Below are 24,514 nucleotides of genomic sequence, written 5' to 3'. Positions count from 1 at the left end.
ACGTTGATACAATTCCAAGAAAATATAAAAATACAGGTAGTATCTCATATGGGTCTTTCTTGGTGCATGGAGAGCAAGGAATGAGACTTGGAAGAGATTGTAGAGGGAGATGAAGAATAAGAAGGAGAGGAAGAGGGGGCAAAGGATGGAAAGAGGAAGGGGGAGAGGAAAGTCCATCTAAGTAAAGCACTCAGATGGCAACGCCCACGGCTGAGGCAGGAGAAGTTTAGCTGAGGATGGAGAGGAGGATGGCGGAATGGCCACCCTTATAGCTTTGGAGGATGATGACTGGGAGGGTATCCTGGAGGCTCCTCCTCGGCTACTCCCCAGCCATCTAGAACCCACCGATCATTTAGCAGGTGCCATCTTTCCTCTGCAGAACAACTTGGTAGGAAAACCACACTAGAGGATTTTCTCTTGCAACTTCCCTCATTACCTCTGCATGAAGAATAATTCTCAGCTGGGATCTAGTCTGGTACAAACAATATCTCCTTTCCCCCTTGGTCACAGGTCTTGGTAACCTTCTTATTGTTTCTTGGACCGAGGGCTTCCCCAGGCATTGAAGGGAAGAGTTTCTGAGGTGCATAGACAGCAGTCACATTTAGCAGCCAGAGTGTACACTGTGGCACACAGGTGAGGGGTAGGAGGAAGGGAGATGCTTAGAAAGGAGATGCGCTAAACGCTAAGAGCTTCTAGCCCCACTGTGGCACTTATTGCCTAGCAGGGTCAGCCGGTGTGGTTATGTCAAGCCCTCCTTGTGGTCTTGACTGTAAACTGTCAAAGCAGAGTTGCCACGAATAAAACCAAGTTCTAAAAAGAAAGCTCGCACTATCTGTGCTTCAAAAGGAAAGCTGAGCGAAGCTGAGAGGGTCTCCTTGGGGACCCGTCCATGAAAATAGACCTCTTTTGTGATGCTTGAGACACTACAAGCACCTGGTTTGTACTGGAAGACTGGTTGGAATTTGAACTGGTTCTACTGGGAGACGTTACTGGATAGGTCACACACCTGGATGACGAAGGGGATCAAGTCAATGGTAAACAGGCCAACAACAAGGACGAGCCAAAGAAAATAGTGTTTCTCCTCCAACTAGTAGCTTTGTTCTGAGGGATGAGTTAAGAGGTTTATAACCATTTTTTAAAATTGAAGTATCATTAATTTACAGTGTTGTGTTAGTTTCAGGTATACAGCAAAGTGATTCATTTATACGTATATTATCTCTTCTTTGCCAGATTATTTTCCATTTTGTGTTATTAGAAGGTACTAAATATAGTTCCCTGGACTATACAGTAGGACCTTGTTGTTTATTTATTTTGTATATAGAAGTGTGTATGTGTGAATCCCAACCTCCTAATTTATCCCCCCCACCCCTTCCCACTATCCCCTTTGGAAACCATGAGTTTGTTTTCTATGTCTGAGTCTATTTCTATTTGGTTAATAAGTTTATTTGTATCAAGTTTTTTAGATTCCACATATAAATGATATCACATGATTTTTGTCTTTGGCTTACTTAGTACGGTAATCTCTAGGTCCGTCCATATTGCTGAACATGGCATTATTTCATTCGTTTTTTATGGCTGAGTGGTGGTTTGTTTTGAGGGATGAGTTAAGAGGTTTGGATCAGTGGTTCTTGGCTTCAACAGACTTAATGCTCCTTTCCTTAATGCATATTTTATGATATTCTCTTTACAAACTTATAATGAAATTCACTGATAACGTATTCTATCTATACATGACATTAAACACGTAACTGTATTACACTAAGCATAACGTGAAGGAGAAATGAAAGCTATTCCATGTTCAGTTCAACATGGACATTTGTGGGCACCACTGAACAGGGAGACAGAAGCCGTCAGGTGTGCAGATACGCACAGACAAGTCTGTAAGGTGGTAGCCGCAAAGCCAGATGGAGATAGTCTGTCCCTCTCTGGAGCTTCAGATCTCATGCGTGGCGGGGCCATCAGTGACTTTTCCCATGATGAAAAATATTTTTTTTAATTTCAGGAAGAAAAGTTCTACTTCCCCTCAATTTTCATGGCAACTGCATTTCTGCAAAATTCAATAGGTAGTAAAACTGCACAAAAATACTTCCTGTTTCTATGAAAAACAGAGTTAGGTTCCAGGCTCGGATTCTACCTACATTCAGGTTGTGTGGGATGTTTGAAAATTTGGTAGGATGGGGGGCAGTTTGTTGTGCAGTGATGTCCTGGGTGTTGCAGAACCTCTAGAAGCCCCAGCTTCTGTCCACTAAACAAGGCACCCTCCCCAGCACAGGCCAACCGAAGTACCTCCACCTCCACTTAAAACTCCCCTGGGCCATGTCCTACCTCTCTGGAGGTCTCAGAGTCTCGTAGTCATGGCTTGGAAGGGTCCTTAGTGGTCTTCTCGGCTTGTTGGTTACCAAGGGTTGGTCTGGGGAGCAGTTGGTAGCTCTTAAGACATACAGATATCCAGGCACCACCTGTAGAGATTCCACTCAGGAGGCAGGACTCTAGAATGTCCAGGAGACTCTGGTGCACAGCCAGGTTTGGCACCTCCTGACCCAGGTATGCCTCGCTCTTATTCACGGGGTCCCCTTCCCATATCTGGGGTCAGTGGCTGCCCAACCTGGGCTTGAAGGTGCCATGCTTCAGTAAATAGCATCAAGAGAGCCACTTCTCTTCCCAGCCCACTTGTCAGCCCAGGAGGCAAGCCAGGATTGGAGCAGCTGGTCTGATGCACACATTCCTCCTCTGGGCCTTTGCCTGCAGCAGCCCTGGAGATGGTGATTCAGACTTCAGCTTTCTCTGCTCTGCTCATTCCCCCACTGAATCAAGGGTGAGAAACACTTTGCTCCAGGTCTCCATCCTTTGAAGTCCCATTGGCTGAGTCAGCTCCCCGGCTACCTTTAGAAGGATCCAATACAGAAAAGTTGTCCTAAAACTCAAGACCTGTACGTTCATGGACAGTGCCCGGTGAGACAAAACAAAGACAGCTGAAGAGTCCTATCAGGGCTGTGGAAAAGAGCTGGACAAGGAAGACAAAGTGTTGTTAAGCGGAAGGGATGAAAAATACTGAAATCAAGCACAAGAGTTTTCAAAGTGCAGAGTTAAATGATTGGTTCATTTATTCATCTTACATAATGCAAAATGCATCTACTACATATCAGGCTTTCTTCTAGATAATGATAGTATGACAGTGAATAAAACAGACCACATACTAGTAGAAGTACAAGTAGAAGTACAAGTAGATGGTTAATAAACAAGATCATGACGGAATATGTACAGTAAGTTAGATGGTGACATGCTGTGGAGCACCAGTAGGGACTTCAGTAGGGTAGGAACGTGCGTGCATGTGTGTGCCTGTGTGTGTGTGTGTGTGCACACATGTGTGCACGTGACATCTTATGGCTTGGGATATCTATTTGGCAATGAGGAGGGGAATTTCTTTGACAGTGGTGATTGGGAGTTTAGTTGTGTAGGAAGAACAGGAAAGAGAGATTGCAAGTGTTAAGACAGGAAATGATTCAAGTTTGGGTAAAGTTTTTTAACAATGAGAAATGAAGAGAAACAGAACCACTTTAGCATGGCAATAATTACATTTCTGGGTTTGCGTAAGGGATGTTGAGAAACTTCTGGTTGCAAACCAACGTTTTGTTTCCCTGAAGCCCTTCGCAGTCTTGGAGTACTGTTTAGATTTCGGTTCCTTAGAGTTCTTCGTGATATGGACTAAATTCACCGTCCTATCCCATGGAGACCAAGCTGTTTGTACATCTCACACCTGATTACTTTAGACTGGAGTATTTGTGCAGAAAAACCCTGCTTCTTAGATGTGGTTTTGATTGGTGTTTTTGGAATGAGGGCCTTATCAGCTGTGGTATATATACTAGTGTATATAGTCTTTTTGCCAGAAATATTGACCCACCCTTTACCAGAAATATCCCTATCCCAAAATATCACATTAGGAGTTTATGGCTAATAATGCTTCAGTAATATTTGCTTATTTGTATAATATTCGGTTAAAAACACTCTCAGGCATATTCATTACCTGTAAGTCTGTCAGTAACTCTGTGGTTATCAGGGCAGGAATGTTGTACCCTTTCCACAGATTCAAGGAGGCTGAGCGAGTTACCCTCGTGTGTATGACAAATAATGATCCTCTGTACTGTTGACTCTGTATGTGTCAGACAGTGTTTAAATGCTTTTTACATATTAACTCATTCAGTCCTCACACACAGCTCAGTAACGTGGAGACTATTTATAGCATCATTTTACCATCAAGGAAACAGACGCAGAGAAGCTATGACTGGCTCAGCCACACACAGCTTGGATATGGTGGAGCTCAGAACCTCCAGTGTCTGTCTACACTCCGAACCACCAGGCTATACTCCTTTTGTTCTGGAAAGCAGATCTCCCAGCTGCTACCTATTTTAGGGAGTTTTTAACTTCACACACAACATCACCACAACGGTGACAAATGTTGGAGCAGTAAAGGGCAGCAGTGTGGATGGGAAAGACCAACGGTTTTGGAGAGTGACCTGAGCTCCAGTTCATTTGGTTATTTTGCAGTTGGGTGAGTTCCTTAAGCTCCCTAGAATGTCTGATTCTGTCTGTAAAATAAGGGGATAGTGATACCGCTCACAGCATAGTGAGCATTCGATGGGTGTCCTATTAAAGCATCTAACTTACTGTCGGACGTGTAATAGGTGCTTACTGCTTGTACATTTCCTTCCTACGTGAAGGATCATCACTAGGCTTGGGTCAGAGGAACAGTTAGGGACGCGGTAGTGAAGTAAACTGTAAATGGCGCTGGCTGTTTTGCATAGCCTTTGAGAAACTCAGTGTGGGATTTGTGTAACCTAAGAGAGCAGCTCAGATCGCGGTGGTGAGCGAGGGCACGGTTCCTCATGGGTGAGGCTTAGAGGGGCTGCTGTTCAGTGAAATATCATTTCAAAGTCTGGGTAACAGGTGAAGCAGCGGGTGCGGGGGTGATTCTCCCTTCTGACCTCTTGATCTGCCCTTGGTCCTTGCTTCTGGGAAGATGCTTCCCTGAACTACACGGTGGTCTCCATAGGGCTGCCCAAGCTTTAGGTAGAACAGAAGTTCTCAACTTTTGATTTAAGGACCCCTTTCACTCTTCAAAATTATTGAGAACTCTACAGAGATTTATTTACATGGGTTAACTATTGATATTGACAGTGTTAGAAGTGAACACAAATTTTAAAATGAATTTTTATTGATCATTCAAAAATAATAACTTCATTACCTGTTAACATAAGTAACATCTCTTTTATAAAATAATTAGATTTTTGGGCTTCCCTGGTGGCGCAGTGGTTGGGAGTCCGCCTGCCGACGCAGGGGACGTGGGTTCGTGCCCCGGTCCGGGAAGATCCCACATGCCGCGGAGCGGCTGGGCCCGTGAGCCATGGCCGCAGAGCCTGCGTGTCCGGAGCCTGTGCTCCGCAATGGGAGAGGCCACAGCAGTGAGAGGCCCGCGTACCGCAAAAAAAAAAAAAAGATTAGATTTTTAAAACAAATAGAAAAAATAGACCTTTTTCTGGTATTATTTCACATTGTTTACATTGTTCTGGAAATCTCTTTATATCTGGCTCAACAGGAGACAGATGAATTCTCATGTCTGCATCTGCATTCAGTCTTTGAGGTATTATACATCACGTAGCTTTTTGCGAGAGAATTTGTGTGGAAAAGGCACAGATCATCTTTGAATTAGTATCAAAGTAGTTTTGACCTTATGGACCCCTTGGAAGGGTCTCAGGGACCTTTGAGGACCACTAATGTAGAATATCTTTTTCTCTTTAAACATCTTTTTTCAACATTCTTACAATTTCTTCTCAACGCCTCCCTCCTGATGCCTGTATTCAAGTGATCATGATGGATAATAATTCTTCCTTCAGCATTCTTGGCTTTGGCAAGACTGGAGATAGTGGATTCACAGGTCTCCCTCCTTCTCTCCCTCCTTCCCTCTCTCCTTTCCTCTTCTCTTCCCTTCCTATCCTCCTTCCTTGCTTCACAACCTGGGGAGTTTTTCTGGTGCCTCCCGACTGGTCTCTGTGCCTCTAGAACCTGACAGTTGCCAGGTTGTGTTTTGCTTGACATCATTCACAGTCTACTTCCTTCCTCAAAATTCTTGGTCTTGTCTGACATTTATTAATTCTGGCTTTTGTTTTATAAATATTTCAAAAATGTTTCCAACCCCAAATTTTTTTGAGATGTGTAAAGAATTTGTGGCATGTTCATGGCAGAGGGTAATATCTGCGAACTTCAGAAACTATGCGGCAGAATTCTGCTGCCAGCCAAGACTGAGTCACTGGGCCTGGATTTTCTTTCTCACCAGAGACAACAACGAAAAGCACTCCATAAGATACATGAAACCAGAGGTTTTAAAATACTGGACATCAGCCAGTGAAGGACAGTGGTCCCTGAGAGGAAAACAAATGAATGCTCTTGGTCACCAACTGAGAGAATTTTCAGGCCATGGGAGGGTGTCCAGCCAGTTCCCTGGGGAAGGGGGATCCAGGCAGAGTTCGCCAACTTCCTGAATGGGTGTGATGGAGCTGAGAGCCAAGGGAGACCAAGGTGGCTACAGTTCACAGAAAGGATGCCAGAGGAGAGGGAGCTGGAGCAAGAGAGAACGTCAGATCTGCGGAGGGCCCCCTTTGAGAATCAGCAGAGGGCTGCGCGGCGACGCTCTCTGTCTGGTCCCCGCGCAGGCCCTCGGGCATCCCGTACTTGGGCAACGAGATCAGCCTCATCTCCAAGGCGCAGATCCGCTACGAGGACATTCTCTACACCGTCGACACGGACAACTCCACGGTGGCGCTCGCCCAAGTGAGGTCCTTTGGTACTGAAGACCGTCCCACACATAGGCCTGCCCCCCCCGAGAGGAAGTTTATGAGTACATCATCTTCCGGGGAAGTGATATCAAAGACATTACTGTGGGGCTTCCCTGGTGGCGCAGTGGTTGAGAGTCCGCCTGCCGATGCAGGGGACGCGGGTTCGTGCCCCGGTCCGGGAAGATCCCACATGCTGCGGAGCGGCTGGGCCCGTGAGCCATGGCCGCTGAGCCTGTGCGTCCGGAGCCTGTGCTCCTCAACGGGAGAGGCCACAACAGTGAGAGGCCCACATACCAAAAAAAAAAAAAAGACATTACTGTGTGCAAACCTCCGAAAGCTCAGCATGCGCTCCCTGCTATTGTTCAGTCTTCCCTGGGCCCGGCCTCCTCCTTCCAGCCACATGTGCCTTCCAGCCCCTTCCGAGGGATGCCGCCCTACAGCCAGCTGGCCGCCAGCTCCCTGCTCAGCCAGCAGCATACCGCTTCCTTGGGTTTAGGAGCTGGCTTTCCGGCTGTCTCAGTCAGCAAGAGCCCCATGGTGGAGCAGAGGCTGTCCAGACTGGTTCTCTTGATAACCTGAACACCGAAAAGCTGTTACCTGGCAAGGGCACCGCGGGGATGCAGCTCAACGGGTGCCCAGCCCCCCCAAGCAGCAAGCCTGCCAGCGATGTAGCTCAGCCGGCAGCTGGGCAGACTCAAGAGCAGGTGAATGATGAGAACAGAAGACCTCAGAGGAGGCGGTCGGGGGACAGACGAACAAGGAACGGCTCCAGTGGGCAAAGCCGTCCAGCTACCGTCAAGGAAAACACAATCAAGTTTGAAGGCGACTTTGACTTTGAGAGTGCAAATGCCCAGTTCAACCGAGAGGAGCTGGACAAAGAATTTAAGAAGAAACTGAATTTTAAAGACGACAAAGCTGAGAAAGGGGAGGAGAAGGACCTGGCGGTGGTGACCCAGAGTGACGAGGCGCCTGCCTGAGGAGGACCACCTGGGGCCCAACTGCTACGATGACAAATCCAAGTCCTTCTTTGACAACATTTCCTCCGAGCTCAAGACCAGTTCCAGTCGGACAACGTGGGCTGAAGAGAGGAGGCTCAACAATGAGACCTTCGGGGTGTCGGGAAGGTTTCTTTGTGGCCGTAGTTTCTGGGGTGAATTTCGAGGGGGCAGGGGCAACGGTGCAACCCGTCGTAACCCGATTTCCAAAGAGCTGGGACTGGCCGGGTGTAAGGAGGCAGCTGAAGGCTCTTGCTGAAGCGGCACAGACGCCAGACTGTGTCTACGAGGATGCTGGAAAACGCTGCACTTACTGCGGGAGTCGTGGGTCACTTTGTTTACTGAGTTTGGAAAATTCCCATGCTACTGCTTATGTTTTGGACTGAACTGAACTTGGACGTGGTCTGAGTTACAACCACTTTTTTGGGGGGACGCGTATATGGGAAACCTCTTGGAGGTGTCTTGGCCTATTTTTCCTTTTTAGTTGTGCACAGCCCGACTCTAAGGTTTTGGTACTTTGCAGAAAGGTTTCTAGAGCGAAAGCGTGATCCTCACTTTGTGACCTTTTTTGGACAGCTTTGGTTTTTTAACGTGGAACCAAGTCCCATTTGGCAAATGTGGCAGCCAATCGCATCTCTGTAATCCAAGCGGCCTCTGGTGCTGCTGGCCTGGTACCCACTGCCACAGGCGGGGCCTAGGAGCCAGGCATGGCCGGCATGGGGGCATGGAAAGTGGGGTGTCCCACGATCATGTTGTAGAAGCAAACCAGACGACCCTGACCTCAAGGTAGAGGGCGGGGTCGGGGGTGCTGGAGGTGTAGGATGGGGCCCTGAACGGGAGGGAGCTGGGAGCTGTCACTTGGAGTGTGGCTTCCGTAGGAATCCAGGCTGGGGGTGAGCGCCCAGGACGAGCTCCTCTGCGGCGTCCCTCTCCCTCCTGCCCTCTCCCTGCCAGTCCCTGACCCAGGCCAGTCAGCGTTGGACTCTGGCCGAACACTGTTCGGTGTCTCATCCGCTTGGAAATGAGCCAGTCGTTTTTGTTTTTTTTTGCAAGGTCGGTTGACCGAGAGCATATTTCCTCTCCATTGCAAATAGTTCTGTGTTTTTGTTTTACTGGTGGGTGGAGGGAGGGTGGGGAATATAAATTTGTGGCATGAGCAAAGGGATCAGACCTTCAGTAGAAGCGTGCGTCCCTCTGACAGGGCATTGTGGTGAGCATAAGTGCCTTGGTAACTAAATCCCTTTAAGTAGGCGGAACGGTTTTAGTTCTGTGTCGATTAAGTTACTGTAAAAGCTTAGGTTTATTTTTGTAGGAATTAATGGCTAAGAATTAGAACATAGCAACGCAGAGCGGCTGCTCTGTTGGAGCAATGTAAACTTGTAATTATAAACAAACATGCAAACCTTTAAAACTCTCTTCTTCTCTGCTCTGAAAATAAATAATCTTGTTGACTCTGTTAAAAAAAAAAAAAAAAGAATCAGCAGAGTACCAATCTGCACATGTATGCGAGGAAATTACCTGAGGCCAGAAAAAGTACCGCTCTGAAAGGATTAGATGGTGCAGAAGGCCAGGAATAATTTCTATTCCTACCACCCAGGCTGGAAAACCTAATTTGCAGGCATTTGGTAGAGGACTAAGAAGGATCATGCTTCAGCAGTGGGGCAAAATGAACCCTAGACCCAATGCTGCTGTGCCCCTGCCTAACAAGGCACAAAGCAGCACCCCAAAATCATCAAACATTTCCAAGAACTCAAATGCATCCCAGAACACAAAAATACCCAGCGTCCAGCAAGTCAAAATCCAGAATGTTTGGCATCCAATAAAAAAAATTCACCAGGTATACAAAGAAGTAGGAAAATAATGAGGAGAGAGATCAGTCAATCAAAACCAGCTAAGAACTAACACAGGTGTTAGAATTAGCAGACGAGGACCTTAAAGCCGCTTTTTATAACTGTATTCCATATGTTCGAAGAAGTAAGTAGTGGATTGGAAGATATGAGAAAGAAAGACCCACCTCTAACTTCTAGAGATGAAAGCTACCATGTCTGAGACGAAAATATACTGGATGAGATTAACTGCAGGTTAGACACTGAAGAGAATAGATGAATACATTTAAAGACACAGCAATAGAAACTATCAAAGTGAAACAGAGGGGAAACAAACAAACAAAAGAACAGAGCATCAGTGAACTTGGAACAGTTTCAAGGAGCCAAATACACATGTAACTGAAGTCCCCCAAAGGAAGGGAGTAACAGACGAAATATTTGAAATTAGTGACCAGAATGTTTCCAAATTAGATGAAAATGATAAACCCATAGATCCAAGAACCCCAACAAACACAAAGAAAAATAGCGTTTCATGGTAACCAAATTGCTTAAAGCCAGTGATAAAGAATAACATCTTAATAAAAGATTAAAGATTAAATTAAAATTAATTGAATTTTATTAAAATCTTAATAAAAGCCAGAGAATAAACACACTTGCAGAGGAATGAGGACGACAAAATGGCAGATTTCTTACAGAAACCATGCAGACTAGCAGACTTTGGAGCCTTATTTATAAAGTACTGAAAGGAAAAAAAAACAAAAACCCTGTCAACGTAGAATTCTATACACACTGAAACTATCTTTCAAAAACAAAGTTAAACTGTTTCGAACATAAAAGGCTGAATTCATCACCAGAAGATCTGAACTACAGAAACATTAAAGGAAATCCTTTAGGCAGAAAGAAAATGATGATAGATAGAGATATGGATCTATTCAGAGGAATAAAGACCATGGGAAATGGCAATGGAATTATTACTTAAACTTCTTTAGAAGAAAATGGACTGTTTAAACAAAATAATAATAGTACAGTGCAAGGTTTATAACATATGTAAAAGCAAAATGAGTGACAAAAATAGCACAAAGGCCAGGCAGGGAGAAATGGAAATGTAGTATCGTAAAGAGAAATTTTCATCACAAAATGTCTATTTAAAAAAGAAGAGGGGGCTTCCCTGGTGGCGCAGTGGTCGAGAGTCCGCCTGCTGATGCAGGGGACGCGGGTCCGGGAAGATCCCACATGCCGCGGAGTGGCTGGGCCCATGAGCCGTGGCCGCTCAGCCTGCATGTCCGGAGCCTGTGCTCCATAACGGGAGAGGCCACAGCAGTGAGGCCGTGTACAGCAAAAAAAAAAAACAAAAAACAAAAAACAAAACAGAGAAGTGTCAAATCATAACTTCAGCTTCCACTTTCAGGAACTAGAAGAAGAAACATTACACCCAAAGCGAGCAGAAGATAAGAAATAATAAAGAACAAAGCAGAAAGCAATTAAGTAGAAAACAGAAATACAGTAGAGAAAATCAATGATACTAAAGCTAATACTTTGAGATCAGTAAAACTGATAAAGCTCTAGCCAGAATGATTAAGAATAAAAGATAGAAGACAGAAATATCAATAGCAGAAATTAGGTGATATCACTGCACTACAGTAAAAATATTAAAATGATAATAAAATATTAGGAACAAAATTATGCAAAAAATATTGACACTTAGATGAAATGGACAAATTCTTTGAATGACACAAACTACCAACCTCACTCAAGAAGCAGGAGATAACTTGAATAGCCCTCTATCTATTAAAGAAATTGAATTTGCAGTTAGAAATCTTTCCACGTAGAAAACTTGAGGTTTAAATAATTTCCCTGGTAAATTCTACCAAACACGTTAGGAAGAAATAATATCAGTTCTGCATAAACTCTTCCAAAAAATTGAAGGGGAGTAAATATTTCCCATCTCACAAGTTCGTCCCAACTCTAAGAAGCTAGTATTACTTTGGAATCAAAACCGAAGTGAGAGAGTGACTTGGACATATATACACTACCAAATGTAAAATAGATAGCTAGTGGGAAGCAGCCGCATCGCACAGGGAGATCAGCTCGGTGCTTTGTGCCCACCTAGAGGGGTGGGATAGGGAGGGTGGGAGGGAGACGCAAGAGGGAGGGGATATGCAGATATATGTATATGTATATCTGATTCACTTTGTTATACAGCAGAAACTAACACAACATTGTAAAGCAATTATACTCCAATAAAGATGTTAAAAAATAAAAACACCTTAAAAAATATACCAGCACAAGAAAAGAGAGCTATAGATCAATATTCCTCATGAACACAGATATAAAAGTTTTAAACAAAATAAAATCTAATCCAACAATGTATAAAAAGGCTAATACACCATGGCCAAGCAGGCTTTATCCCAGGAATGCAAGGTTGGCTTAGTATTGGAAGATCAAGAAATGTAATTCACCATATTAATAAAACTAAAATAGAAAAACCATATATCATCTCAACAGATGCATAGAAATCATTTAACAAAACCCAATGTCTATTCCTGATAAAAATTATCCAAAAATGAGGAATACAAGTATACTTCCTCAGCCTGATGAAGGACATCTATGGAAGATCTGTAGTTAACATCATACCTGATGGTAGAATACTGAAAGCTTTCCCCTAAGATCAGGAACAAAGCAAGAATATCCACTTTCCTCATTTCTATTCAACATTGTACTAAAGGATGTAAAAGGTCAAGTAAAAGAAACAAAAGGCATCCAGACTGGAAAAGAAGAAGTAAAACTATATTTGCAGATACCATGGTGGTCTATATAGAAAAGCCTATGGAATCTATTTTAAAATCGACTAGAACTAATAAGCGAGTTCTGTGGGCCACAAGATCGATGCACAAGTATCAGTTGTATTTCCATACACTAGCGTTGAAGATCCAGGATTGGCATTTAAAAGCAATACCCTCTACAGTAGGATCAACAGTATGAAAACTTTGAGATAAAGTAGAAGACTTACAAGACCAGCATGTGAGGTGGTAGCCGTGGGAGGCTGTCCTTCCCTTGAGCCCATGGTGGGCGAGGCACTGCTCTTGTCTTCTGTCCCTGCTCCCTGCCCTCCCTGGCTTATGCCGCTCTCTCTGCAGAGACTTTTTCAAGATCTTTCCCAAATCACTGGCTTTTCCCGGGTCTTTCAGGTACGTAGCTCACTTCTTCTATACATGGAGCAGGGAAAGCAGAAAAAGCACTTAATCCTTTTCCAGCCATCACCAGTTCATTCCCGAGATGCTTTCCTTTTCATGAAACAGCATGGGGAAAGAAAACTCTCATCCCAGGAAACTTAGGGCTTTCCTCTGCATTCAAAACAGGATGCCCTGGGACCCCTTCTTCCTGCTCTTAGGAAAGCCTGGGTTCTAGGTGGGCACCTTCTCTCAGACTGTTTCTCTGTGTCATTATTCCCATGGCCAGGTTGAGTTGGGCAACACCAAGTTACTTGATAAACACATGGTTAATATGTCAAAGCAACAGGAAAGCACTGTAAGTGATTATTATTTCTTAGAGAATAACAGAAAGGAATGACAAAAATATAGAGTGTGGTAAGACTTTTCAATTTCGTTTACTAGCATACTTGCATTTAAAATCTTTGGCCTTTTTATTTTAAATTGAAAGGTAGTAAATGTTCTGCTGCTGATTTTATGATCCTGTGACTAGGGACTACAGTGTTGCCTCTGCTAGAATTCATTGCGGCGCAGTAGAAGTATGGAGTGATGCTTGCTGTAAAAACTCTCCACCCTCCTCCTTAGCTGGTCTGCTGACTACTTCTGACATTCAGGGTATTGCTATGGTTGATGTGAGTGTTTTGGGACAGGGGGTGGAGGGATTCCCTTCCTCCCCCACAAAATACATGGTTTTGTATTTTTTATTTCTCTAGTAAATATAAAATCTTATATTTACTATAAATACTTATATTTACTAGAGAAATAAAAAAATATAGATTGGAAATGATTATGGGCAAAGCATTATAATGATGAATGTCAAGTAGTTATAACAGTATACAAACTGAGAACATGAAATATAGAGGGAAGGTGTGAAGAGGTAGGGTTGAGCTGAGCCATGAAAGGCAGTCTAAATGATGACCTGGCTGATTGAGAGGAAAGACGGACGTATGAAGAGGTTTCTTGCTCAGGTATAGATTTAAAATGAGCAGATTGTCTATTTTGGATGAAAACCAGCTGGCCAGAGAAGGAGCCCCTATTCCAGAGGCCTTGAATTGTCTAGGCTTTAGAGCAGCAATGTCCAATGGAATATTTTGCAGAGATGGGAACGTTCTATGACTGTGCTGTTCAATATGGCAGCCACTAATGATGTGAGGCTACTGAGCTCCTGAAATGTGGCTAGTACATCTGGGCAACTGGATTTTTAATGTTATTCAATTTTTAACTATTAAAACAGCTTCATGTTTCTAGAGGCTACACGTATTGGATAGCACAGATCTAGAGGAATATGAGAGGGAATCTTTAGTCCTGAGAGCCCATGCAGAAGTCACACTCAAGGGATCTTCTGTGTCTCCTGCCCAGAACTGGTACCAGGTCTGGATCCTGAATCTTTTATGCCGTTATTGGGAGATTGGGATCGTAGGCTTCTACTACTGTCACTCTCAGAAAGACTCAAGGCTCAGTGACATTGGCCTCCTCTGAGGACAATACCAGCTATGTTCTTGACCATAGGCTGAGCTCATCAGCGGGTCTAACCATCCCAGAGTTGGGATAGCTCAGCATCCACCATCAAGGCTCTCAATTCAGTGACTTACTAGTAAGGATGCAAGAGGCAAAGAAGGAATCAGTGGTACCAGGGCCTCTTCTCCCACCCCTTGGACACAGCTCTCCTCCTGCCTCAGGGGAACAGTGATTATTATTGGAGTAGCTCACCAGCTGCCGGGTTATTGCCAAATTGTTTGTTCTGAGGAAAGACAAGAGAAATGAATAGGTGAGTGTTAATACAATCTTTGGACATTAGAGAAATGGTTCAACAGCTCTGGCACTCCTGAGTCTGCCCAGATTTTCTTTCTGCTTCTACTGTCAGAAGTCGTGGCCTGCTCTCACTCTCGCAAGTACCTTTGCTGGCAGAGGCTTACTTCCCACGGGTCACACTATTTCTTGGAAAACCATTAAAGGACAACGCTAGAAACTAAATCATTCTTGCAGTTAGCATTTGCAAAGTACATGGTTACCTCTTTTACCCAAGATGGTATATGTAAAGCTAAACCTATCTGACTATCTCATAACTCTCATTTTTCCTTTATTTGCTGGTGAGACAGTCATCATCTTAAGGAACCCTGTAACTGGGTAGTGTTCAGAGGTGAGGCTGGAGAAGGGAGATAGGCATCATTTTAATTCATAGAGACTTTGCATGCTGGGCTGACTCTACATGGTGCAGGATGGGCCATGGAGAATCGTAACACATTCCTGAGTGTGGTCATTGCTTTGCCTGTCTGTTATTGTGCTACAAACTCAGTGACTTAAACAACAGCGTGTTATTATCTCTCATGGTTCTGTGGGTTGATGGGACTCAGCTGGGTGGTTCTCCTTTGGGGCCTTTCCTGTGGATGCAGTCAGAAAGCAGCTGACTAGGGTTACTGGCTTAACATCCAAGATGGCGCTCCCATGGCTGGGGTAGGTTCTGGCTGTCAGCTGGGGCTGTGGACTGGGGTGCGTCCATGTGGTCTTTATGAAGCTTAGTGTTTCTAATAGTGTGGCAGTCTCAGGAGAGTCATACTTCTTACCAGGTAGCTTTGGGCACCAGGAGTGAGTGCTCCAAGAGTCCCAGAGAGAAGCTGAAAGGTTTTTGATGATCTTGCCTCAGAAATTTCAATTCCACCTTATCCTATTGGTTGGCATCGGTTAAGTCACTGGTTCGGGGGGGCCAGAGTCAAGGGGAGGGAATCTGACTTCGCCCCTTAATTAGAGGAGTGAAGAATTTGCAGCCATCTTTAATGTACGATAGTGATCCTATTAAAAGGAAACCACTTAGAGAAATGAAATTGGCAGTTATATTCAGGAAGTATCAAAGAGTTGAGAGGCTGCAACATGAAAATCTGGATTTTGGAAGGTGCTTGGGGAAAAGGGAAAGTGACAAAATTTAAGGATGAATTATAGAAATTTGTGGAGCGCCAATGGTGGTGGGACCACGTAGAACTACCAGGAAAGACTGTTAGATTTAAAACTGTGTTTAAGGAAAGCAGTGCTTTTGTTACATAGCTTGCACCTGACTAAGCACAAAGGTTTCAACTGGCCCTGCTTGGATGACGTGGGAAGCTGGTAATGGCTGCCTTTTGGGTGGGGATGGATGATTTGGTCATTGGTGCCTTCAGTGTTCTGTTTTGAAGCAATCATCAAACCAAAGACAGCTGGTAGAAAAGAAAAGGGCTGCCAGTCTGGTTCTGTTAGGTTACTAACAGTTCTTGGAAGTTACTAAGTCTATCGGCCTCTGGAACTTGCTGTGCACTTTCTGTGTTAACATGGGGAAAACCGGGTACAAGGAGCCTCTGTGGTCATTTGCCTTCATTGAACGAGGTGAGGGCTGCAGTTGGAACTAAGGCTTGGCAGGGCAACGTCTATCTTTTCTTCTTCATAAAAGAGGTTAAGAAATAGTTTATTGTCCGTGGAAGTCTTATAATAGTTTATACTTTCTCCCCAGCTCTCCTCTCTAGTTCACACGTGGCTGTCTGATTGGTAGAGGTCTTACAAAATCAGAGGAACTTGGGCAGAAAGATGATCACAGAAGCCCACACAAGGCTGCATAGAGAACGATTAAAACTGCGAAGTATTACATGGAAAGAGACATAGGTTTAAAAAGTGATTATTTGGAGCTCAGTGGATGGAAAATGTGTGAAAGGAGCAAAAAACTAGGCCATAGAAGGAAGTCCATCTAGGACAGTGGTTTTTAAATCTATCTCAGGGAACGCTGTGGTTCTGTGAGCAGTTACTAGCAGTTCCATAAATAACAAAAAGATAGGCGTAGCCAGAGTCACAGAGGCGCAAATGTAATTGAAAAAAAAATTTCCCACAACTGAAGTCAACTTAGCTCATGAATCCTCATTTCCATCTGAGGCCAGAAGAAAATCTTGCCAATGCAGAGTTGTTTAGTCTCTGCTGGGTCAAGGCTCCGTCTCTTTGGGGAAACAGCACAATCTATTCAGAATTTTCCCTCTTCAAGTGGCTTTTTTTTCTCTGGACAGTAACTGGGGCTCTTCAGGGGTGGTGGAGATGGAGGTATGGACTGCTTGAGGCTTGTCCTGGCATCTGGATACGGCTTCTGCCTGCTGGCCAGTCCTCTGGACTTACAGCCCTCAGCTGAGATCCTGCTTGCCCTACTGGTCCCCAACTGCAACGGCTCATCTCAGTCTGTCTGAAGCCCCCTTGGAGGGTCTGGGACTCTGAACATTCGAGGATACACTGGACTTAGTGAGGCAGCCTGGCCCCAGGTTCGGGCAGTTCCGCTGTCGGGCTGCCCCTCGGAACAGGCCATGCTGGACCCTGGACTTTGCCATGACATGGGCGGTGTCCAGGGCTACGCCAAGGGGAGCCCAGGGATGCCTCTCTCTTCCAGGGTCCCCTCAGTCTCCTCTCTTGGGAGGAGGCTAGGGTGTCTCTTGTTTGGCGGTGGTGGAGAATGGGGGTGCTGGACCCCCTCTCAGCGACCTTCCAGGGTCAGTAAACACCAGGGGTCTCCCCTCTGCTTTCCTTCTCACCTGCTGGTTAACTCTGCTTCTTTGGGTGGGAAAAATACCTTTCATTCTTGACATGACCGTACATCCTTCTGAACTCGATGGTTTATGATATAAACTCAAGGCTCAGAGTTCTCCAGCACTTTGGCTTTGGGGATTCAAGGAAACAATCACACAAATGCTCCCTCTTTAAAGCTGCCAAGGCTAGTGGGAATGTTTATAATGGACAGTCCTTCAAAGCGTCATGCCTCATAGGCCATGGGGAATGCCTTGCGTTTCAGATCACCAGAGCATGCTGTACTGGTCAGTGGGGTGCTATTTCGTGTGCATATTAGCTATCCCTCCAAGGAGGGTCATGTGATCTGAGCAGCTTGACAGGTCGGGGAGAGGCTGAAAATCCTCAGGGATATGGTCTCTCTTAAGGAAGGTGGCCCGGGGTGGCAGACGGTCAGGTCTCCCAAAGGATAAGTTTCAGAGGTGGGAGGGTAGTGAGGGACACACACTCCAGGAGGGGTCCCGAGGCTCTGGGTGTTATTTCTGTTCCTCGTACGGTTTTGTCGAACACACCTGTCCTCATGTTCATGAAGTGGTCTCTGAACTGAAGCACACGCCCGCACCCAGAGCACTTGTGCGGTGCTGAGACCAGAGCAGGGAGTGATGTAGGGTGACAGTCTCCACCCCGTGAAGACCCTCCAACCCAGGGTGGGGTGAGGCAGGTGGACACACCTGTTACCTAGGAGAGGAAACAGAGGGAGGAGAATCCAGGGAAGGTGGTCAGCATCACTTTGTGAGGGAGGAGATGAATTCATGGTTCCAGTAGAGCAGTGGCTGTAGGTGGGAAGGTCAGGTCTTCAGATCCCATCCCTATAACGGGGGGGGGGGTGTTTGAGGGTCCCACCTGGGTTTAGGGGCCCCAGTGTCTAGTGGAACAGCTGGGGTAGGGGTAGGTGGGAAGCATCGAGAACATAAAAGAAAAATAAAAGGAAAGTATAATTTTTTACTTCTACATTATTGCACAAATCAATTTTTCTTTCTACTTGTGAACTATTCAGAAATCTTCATTGTATAAATAGTAAGACAGTTTATCGCTTGTGAGATAGTTCTGCGGTGTCGAACTGTGTTAGTTTCATTCATTGCCACTCGGACACACTCACTGAAGTATTTTCAGGTGGAGGATACAGAGGGAGGGCATCACTGTAGGAGCTTGGACGCACACTTGTTCACAATCCTGCGTGCGCGTTGGAATCATCTGGGAGGTTTAAAAACCCTGAGGTTTGGGCCTCAGCTGCAGAGTTTCTGCAGGGACTGATCTGAGCGTTGGGAGGTCCAGATGCCCTCGGTGATTCTAACATGTGGGCCAGGTTTAGAGAACGGCCACCTAAACAGGAATAAACTAAGAGATGGGACATGTGATGAGTTCTCATAATACTATGTCACCAGCCCCAGATGTGAACCAGTTCCTCTGAGAAAAAGGAACCATACATGTTCTAGAACCAGCTAAAATAAAAAGTGAGAAAATGTCATCATTCGAGGTCGCAAGGCAGCATTAGGGCAGAGGCGCTGTTGCTGCTGTATCGTTTATGTTTTTTTTCCATCGCAGAATTATCTGGGGCAGCTGAGGCCCAGGTTATCTCAATTCTTGAGTTTCTGATGTGGATATCAAGGGATGGGTTAGGGAAAGGAGTGCCTGCCCAGCCTGGAAGGGATACAGGAAGGGGTGGTGTGTTCTATTAGAAAGGAAACAATCATCATTTACTCAGTGTCTCCTGGAAGGATGGCCTAGGTGGTTCTCAAAACAAGCTGGGGTCCAGTCACTTGCTGGAGGTACAGACTGGAAGGGGAAGGGCCGCTTGGAGCCAAGCGCGCGCTGCCAGGACCCCAGCATCCTCCCCCCCCCCACCCAGAGGTCTAGGTGTGACCCATTCACTGCATTCCTCTGAGTTCAAAACGAACCGGTGGGGTAAGTAGGTTTTAAGCTTAAAAGCACACGAGGTCTGGCCAATAAGTCCGGTATCAAGACTGTACCACTTGCAGCTGCTTGCCCATTCAGGCGCTTAACTGTAACAATAAAAGTAGCAGGTGATTCGTGTAGTATCAACTCCGCGCCTGGCCCAGGTTTACAGCATTAAATCCTTTAATAGCCCCAACCGCTGCACGAGGTGCGTGCTGTTAAAATCCCTTTCGCAGAAGAGGAAACGGAGGTTCGCAGAAGTTCCGACTCGACCAAGTTCACAAAGCTCCGGAGGCTGGCCGCCGGTCAGGCTCGGGGACAGAAGTGTGAGTGTCGCTGGAGCCTGGGAGCCTGGCGGGTCGGCAGCTCCGTTAGAAGTCGTGCCCAGGGACCCCGCCGTGGAGGGGGGCAACCGACTGGCGAGGTCTCGGTGAGTCGCTCCATCTCAGTCCGGGGGGAGCGCGCAACAGCCGTCCGGGGCCCCTCGCGGGGACGCCAGGGGAGGACGGCACCGGAAGGGGCTGGCGGTCTTCCCGTCTCCCGAGTGGGGCGGGGTGGGAGCCGTCCGCCCCCGCGGAGCCGGAGCCGGAGCCAGAGCCGCGCCCGCGCTTCCCGGGCGCGAGGGCGGAGCCGGTTGGGGCGCACAGCCCGGCCCGGAGCGCGGGGATGTGATTCTCGCCCGGCTCCCAGGGCGCCCCCGCCCGGCCGGCCTCCCCGCTCGCCGCCCGCGGGGCGCCCAGGTAGGAGGACGCTGGGGCGCGGGGCCGGAATTCAGGCGGGTAGGATTTGCGGGGGGCGGGGGGGGCGACTGTGGCTTTGGCACCTTCGCGGAGTCCCCTTTCCCTGTGCAGCGCGCAGAAAGCGTCCTTTCTGTTACTCTTGGTTGTCAGTTTGTTGTGTAAGAAGGTGATGGTAGTTTCATTTGTGGGTTTATTTTTATTTTTTGGGGGGGGTTGTTTTTATTCCTGTGTGAAGCGGGAGTAAAAGTTGTTCAAATCTGTCTTTGGGGAACTTGGCAATCTTTCTGGAGGGTTGTTCTAGGGTGTGTCTGTAAATTGCATCCAGGCGTTTTAATCCGGCCAAATTCAACTGATTTGGGAGTGGCCCTCTTTGGGGTTTAGGGTCAAAAGTGTTGTCTTCTCGAGAAGATAAGGTACGAATTCCCTAAACACAGTGGGGAAGGGTACCTTGTGGCCCCTTCAGATGAAGGATGATGCTGGGTGGTGTAGCTACGGACACCAGGAAGACACTCATTCACAACAGGCACGTCCGGCACTTTACAGTTTATAAGGCCCTTTACACTTTTTTTTGACTTCACATCTTTTTATTTGAAAGTATTTTGTATTTGATTTGTGTTACCAACACCCTAAGTAATTTTCTAATGTAAAGACAAGTTTGAAAAGGTACATTATTACATAGGAAGGGAGCTTTAAAAAGATACGGACCAATCCTGAAAGCAGCATGGCATGGAGTAGTTAGTTGACACTGCGTAGTTTAGCACGTTGTCCATTTTATCCATATATATTATTTATAAGGTGCCCCAAATAGAAGGTTTAAAATTAGGTTAGTAATTATTTGTTTTAATATTTCACATTTGTTTAATGAAAAAGTAGTTACACTAGATGTCTTTGTATGTGTTCAGGTACATTTGCACATCTGCATGTGTCTGGAACTATTATCTGTATATATACGTGTATAAAGTTCCTGACACAAACCTGAATTCTAGGTGTCAACGCTCCACTTTTTAAATAGGAAGAACCCGGGGCTTGGAGCGAATATAGTGCCACAGAATGACGATTCCAGTCGAGATCTGCGGGACTCCAGAAGCTTCTAAACCTCACCACTTTCTTCTTGCACGCCTGGGGGTCACATCCACTCAGTGTGGTCACACACTGTACGGTTCTTTTAGATTTACTTAAAAGACAGATGTGGAAACAGATAGAACTGGGGTCTAACTGGTGAATAGGGAGATCCCATTTCTGAGCTCGCATCTAGCCAGTGGCTGGGAATCCAGTGTGGCCTCGCCTGACCCGGAGGATAGAACTGGGGGGACGCCCGTCTGCAGCCCCCAGGGGGCTTGGCTGCTCTGCCTGAAGCAGAAACCAGCACATCTGGGGCCTGCAGGTCCGCTCTCTGCTAGGAGCCTCCGGGTTTGGGAGCCTCCTCGAAGCCCCTTTACACTTTCTGCTCTTCTGTCCTCCCAGCAGTCTTGTGAGAGACATGCAGTTATCACCCTCATGCTCCAGCGGAGGAAGCAGAAGCTTAAACGGGATGGTTAACTTGTTGGAGGGCTGGCATCCGGAAGGAGACAGAGGCCTCTGGACTCCACACCCTATGGCTTCTACTTTATGGCATGATCGTTCCCAGTGGTCCTACCTTCCAGGGCGTCTGGAAGGTGGATGTGCAAAATGGGACTCTGGGACCGTTAAGAAAATGAGGAGAACTACGGGTGGTGCTGGGGAAGGCGGCTACCATTTCCCCACCCAGTCTGCTATGCAGCTACAGGCATCTTTTTCTCTCTGGACTCCTTTCAGTTTCTTATCTAGTATATCCTAGTTAGTATTTCATTTAATATTCTGTATTCGTATCCTACCTTAAGTTTTGTGCTAGACAAAAACGTGGGGCCTTTGGGATGGGATTTGATGGAGAAGGGGTGTGGCCGTTGTGTGGGAGCCCTGATTTATTGTGTCTTGTTTGGCTGGGTGCCATTCTGCTGTGTGTGGAGCATCTCGCGCACCTGAATGTCCTCAGGGGGCCTCCCTGAGGTTCCAGAAAGGATTGACCTGAATTCTCACGTGAACTTGACAGAGGCCGGAAAAACCCTCCCTGTTTCTAATAGGCTCTGAGGGGCCCTTTGTGGGCTTTCTTTTATGGCTCTGAAACACGCAGCATCTTGAGTAATTCCTTCACTGTTGGTGAAACACTATTTAATTTTAGATTCACTTAACAAATGTTTATTGGAGGTCTACTGTGTGCCGGGGACTGTTCCATGTACTGAGGATAGAGCAGTGAACAAGATAGATGCAAATTCCTGTCCTCTAATGGATGGGAGTCCTCTGGGTGAAGTCACAGGACATTGGAGGTCTCTCTGCATAATGAGGTTCTTGGAACTTTGCCCCCTTGGACAAAGTGTGGGGAAACGGACTGCCCTCAGGCAGGACGTCGGTTGATACACTCTGGCTCAGCCATGGCCTTGGACCAGGACAGATGGAGAGCCTGTGACTGGGATGCATCGGTGGGAGGTGTGTCCACCTGGACGTAGGTAGAGAGGTTGTGGAGAGAACATGTCATTGATCCAAGTGGCGAAGCTGGACAATTGCAGTGAAGCTACCATGGCATAGCGGGTAGGGGAGCGCAGAGGTTATTATTATTGTGGTACATGATGGACTCAGTGTGAACTTGCCGCATTGAAGGACAGAAGTCATCAGGGGCTCTGCCCCGTGATGCTCCCCATTTGCTGCTGTCAAACTTGCTTGCGTCTTCCTCCCTTGGAGGTTGTCAGGTGGGCCGACAGGATCTGCACTGTCAGCAGCTTTGCTCCCTCTCTGCACCCACCCGCCCCATTGCCTGCCGGGGCCCCAGGCAGCGCTGCTGCAGCCTCCTGGCCGTGGCACGCGGGAGCTTGCAGAGTGATCTCCCTAAGTGTGGGAAGGGGCTGGGTTCCTCGAGGCTGCGGGTCGCCGGCGTACCTTTGTATTCGGCGCTGGCCCCTCTTTTATGCGTGCGGCAGAGTAACAGAGACAAGTTCTTCATTCCTACCTGTTCTGGAAAGGATTTGTAAGGTGCTATGAGTTAACAGTGGTTAGAAAGTAAAACAAGAATGGAGACGAAGAGGAGTCTAGATGTACAAAAGGTAAAGCTTGATGACCTATGTGCTTGTTTTTATTGGAGTTGACTTACAATAGTTCAGGTGTATAGCAAAGTGATTCCGTTATTCATATATATAGATATTCTTTTTCATATTATTTCCCATTATGGGTTATTACAAGATATTGAATATGGTTCCCTCTCCTTGTTAACTGTTTTATACGTAGTAGTTGTGTATCTTGTAAGGTGACCCAAGCGGGGCTGCAGGGGCGGAGGAAAGCACAGTGCCCGTCCCTGCTGGCTCCTCTGCACCCCCCGGGGCCCTCCCACTGCTGCTGGACCGACGGCAGAGCAAACTAACGAGCATCTCGGGGTGCGCCCGGGCCCTGGTGTTTCTAAAGCCCCCAGGGTGGTTCTAGCGAGTAGCCAAGGCCGACAGCAACAACACACTTTCCTGCAGGCAGTGGGAGAGGGGACACCTGGCAGAGAACAGCCACACGTGTCTTCGAGATGAAAAGGAAGTCCTCAGGGGATGCAAAAGCATTCCTGGTAGAGAGAAGAGGGAACTCTCTCCTGAAGGTCCCCATTTAAGAGGTACAAAGAGCGAGTTTCAGGGCATCTCTTGAGCGACCCCCGCTAAAAGTGCAGTTTGGTGCATTTCAGCGGGACTCAGGGTGCCGTCGATGGGGGTGGGGGAGCATCTTGGCATGCCGGGCTCTGCGCCTCTGGCTTCCCAAACCAGAGAACGCATGGATCCCTGAAAATACAGCCGATGGCTCCTGACCAAGAGTCAAATTCAGAGTTAGCTGCTGTCGCTTTATTTTTATATATATATATTTTTAACATCTTTATTGGAGTATAGTTGCTTTACAATGGTGTGTTCGTTTCTGCTTTATAACAAAGTGAATCAGTCATACATATACATATGTCCCCATATCTCTTCCCTCTTGCGTCTCCCTCCCTCCCACCCCTCCAGGCGGTCACAAAGCACCAAGCTGATCTCCCTGTGCTATGCGGCTGCTTCCCACTAGCTAGCTGTTTTATGTTTGGTAGTGTATATGTGTCCATGCCACTCTCTCACTTCGTCTCAGCTTCCCCTTCTCCCTCTCCATATCCTCAAGTCCATTCCCTATGTCTGCGTCTTTATTCCCGTCTTACCCCTAGGTTCTTCATGACCTTTTTTTTTCTTAGATTCCATATATATGTGCTAGCATACCTAAGTGTCCATCGACAGACGAATGGATAAAGAAGATGTGGCACATATATACGATGGAATATTACTCAGCCATAAAAAGAAACGAAATTGAGTTATTTGTAGGGGATGGACCTAGAGTCTGTCGTACAGAGTGAAGTAAGTCAGAAAGAGAAACAAATACCGGATGCTGTCA

General features: G+C 46.5%; 1 protein-coding gene and 1 pseudogene across 1 annotated transcript in view; both read left to right on the top strand.

Moving 5' to 3' along the window:
- IL1R1 (interleukin 1 receptor type 1) overlaps window positions 1-24,514 on the top strand; it is an 87,206-nt gene that overhangs the window by 23,551 nt on the left and 39,141 nt on the right. The window lies entirely within an intron of this gene.
- Window positions 2,939-8,309, top strand: LOC115843072 (protein LSM14 homolog B pseudogene; annotated as a pseudogene).

The sequence above is a fragment of the Globicephala melas genome, chromosome 12, assembly GCF_963455315.2.
Source record: "Globicephala melas chromosome 12, mGloMel1.2, whole genome shotgun sequence".
In the NCBI taxonomy this organism is placed as follows: Eukaryota; Metazoa; Chordata; class Mammalia; order Artiodactyla; family Delphinidae; genus Globicephala; species Globicephala melas.
The sequence above is the reverse complement of the archived record's forward strand: the minus strand, read 5'-3'. Positions and strand labels throughout refer to the sequence as shown.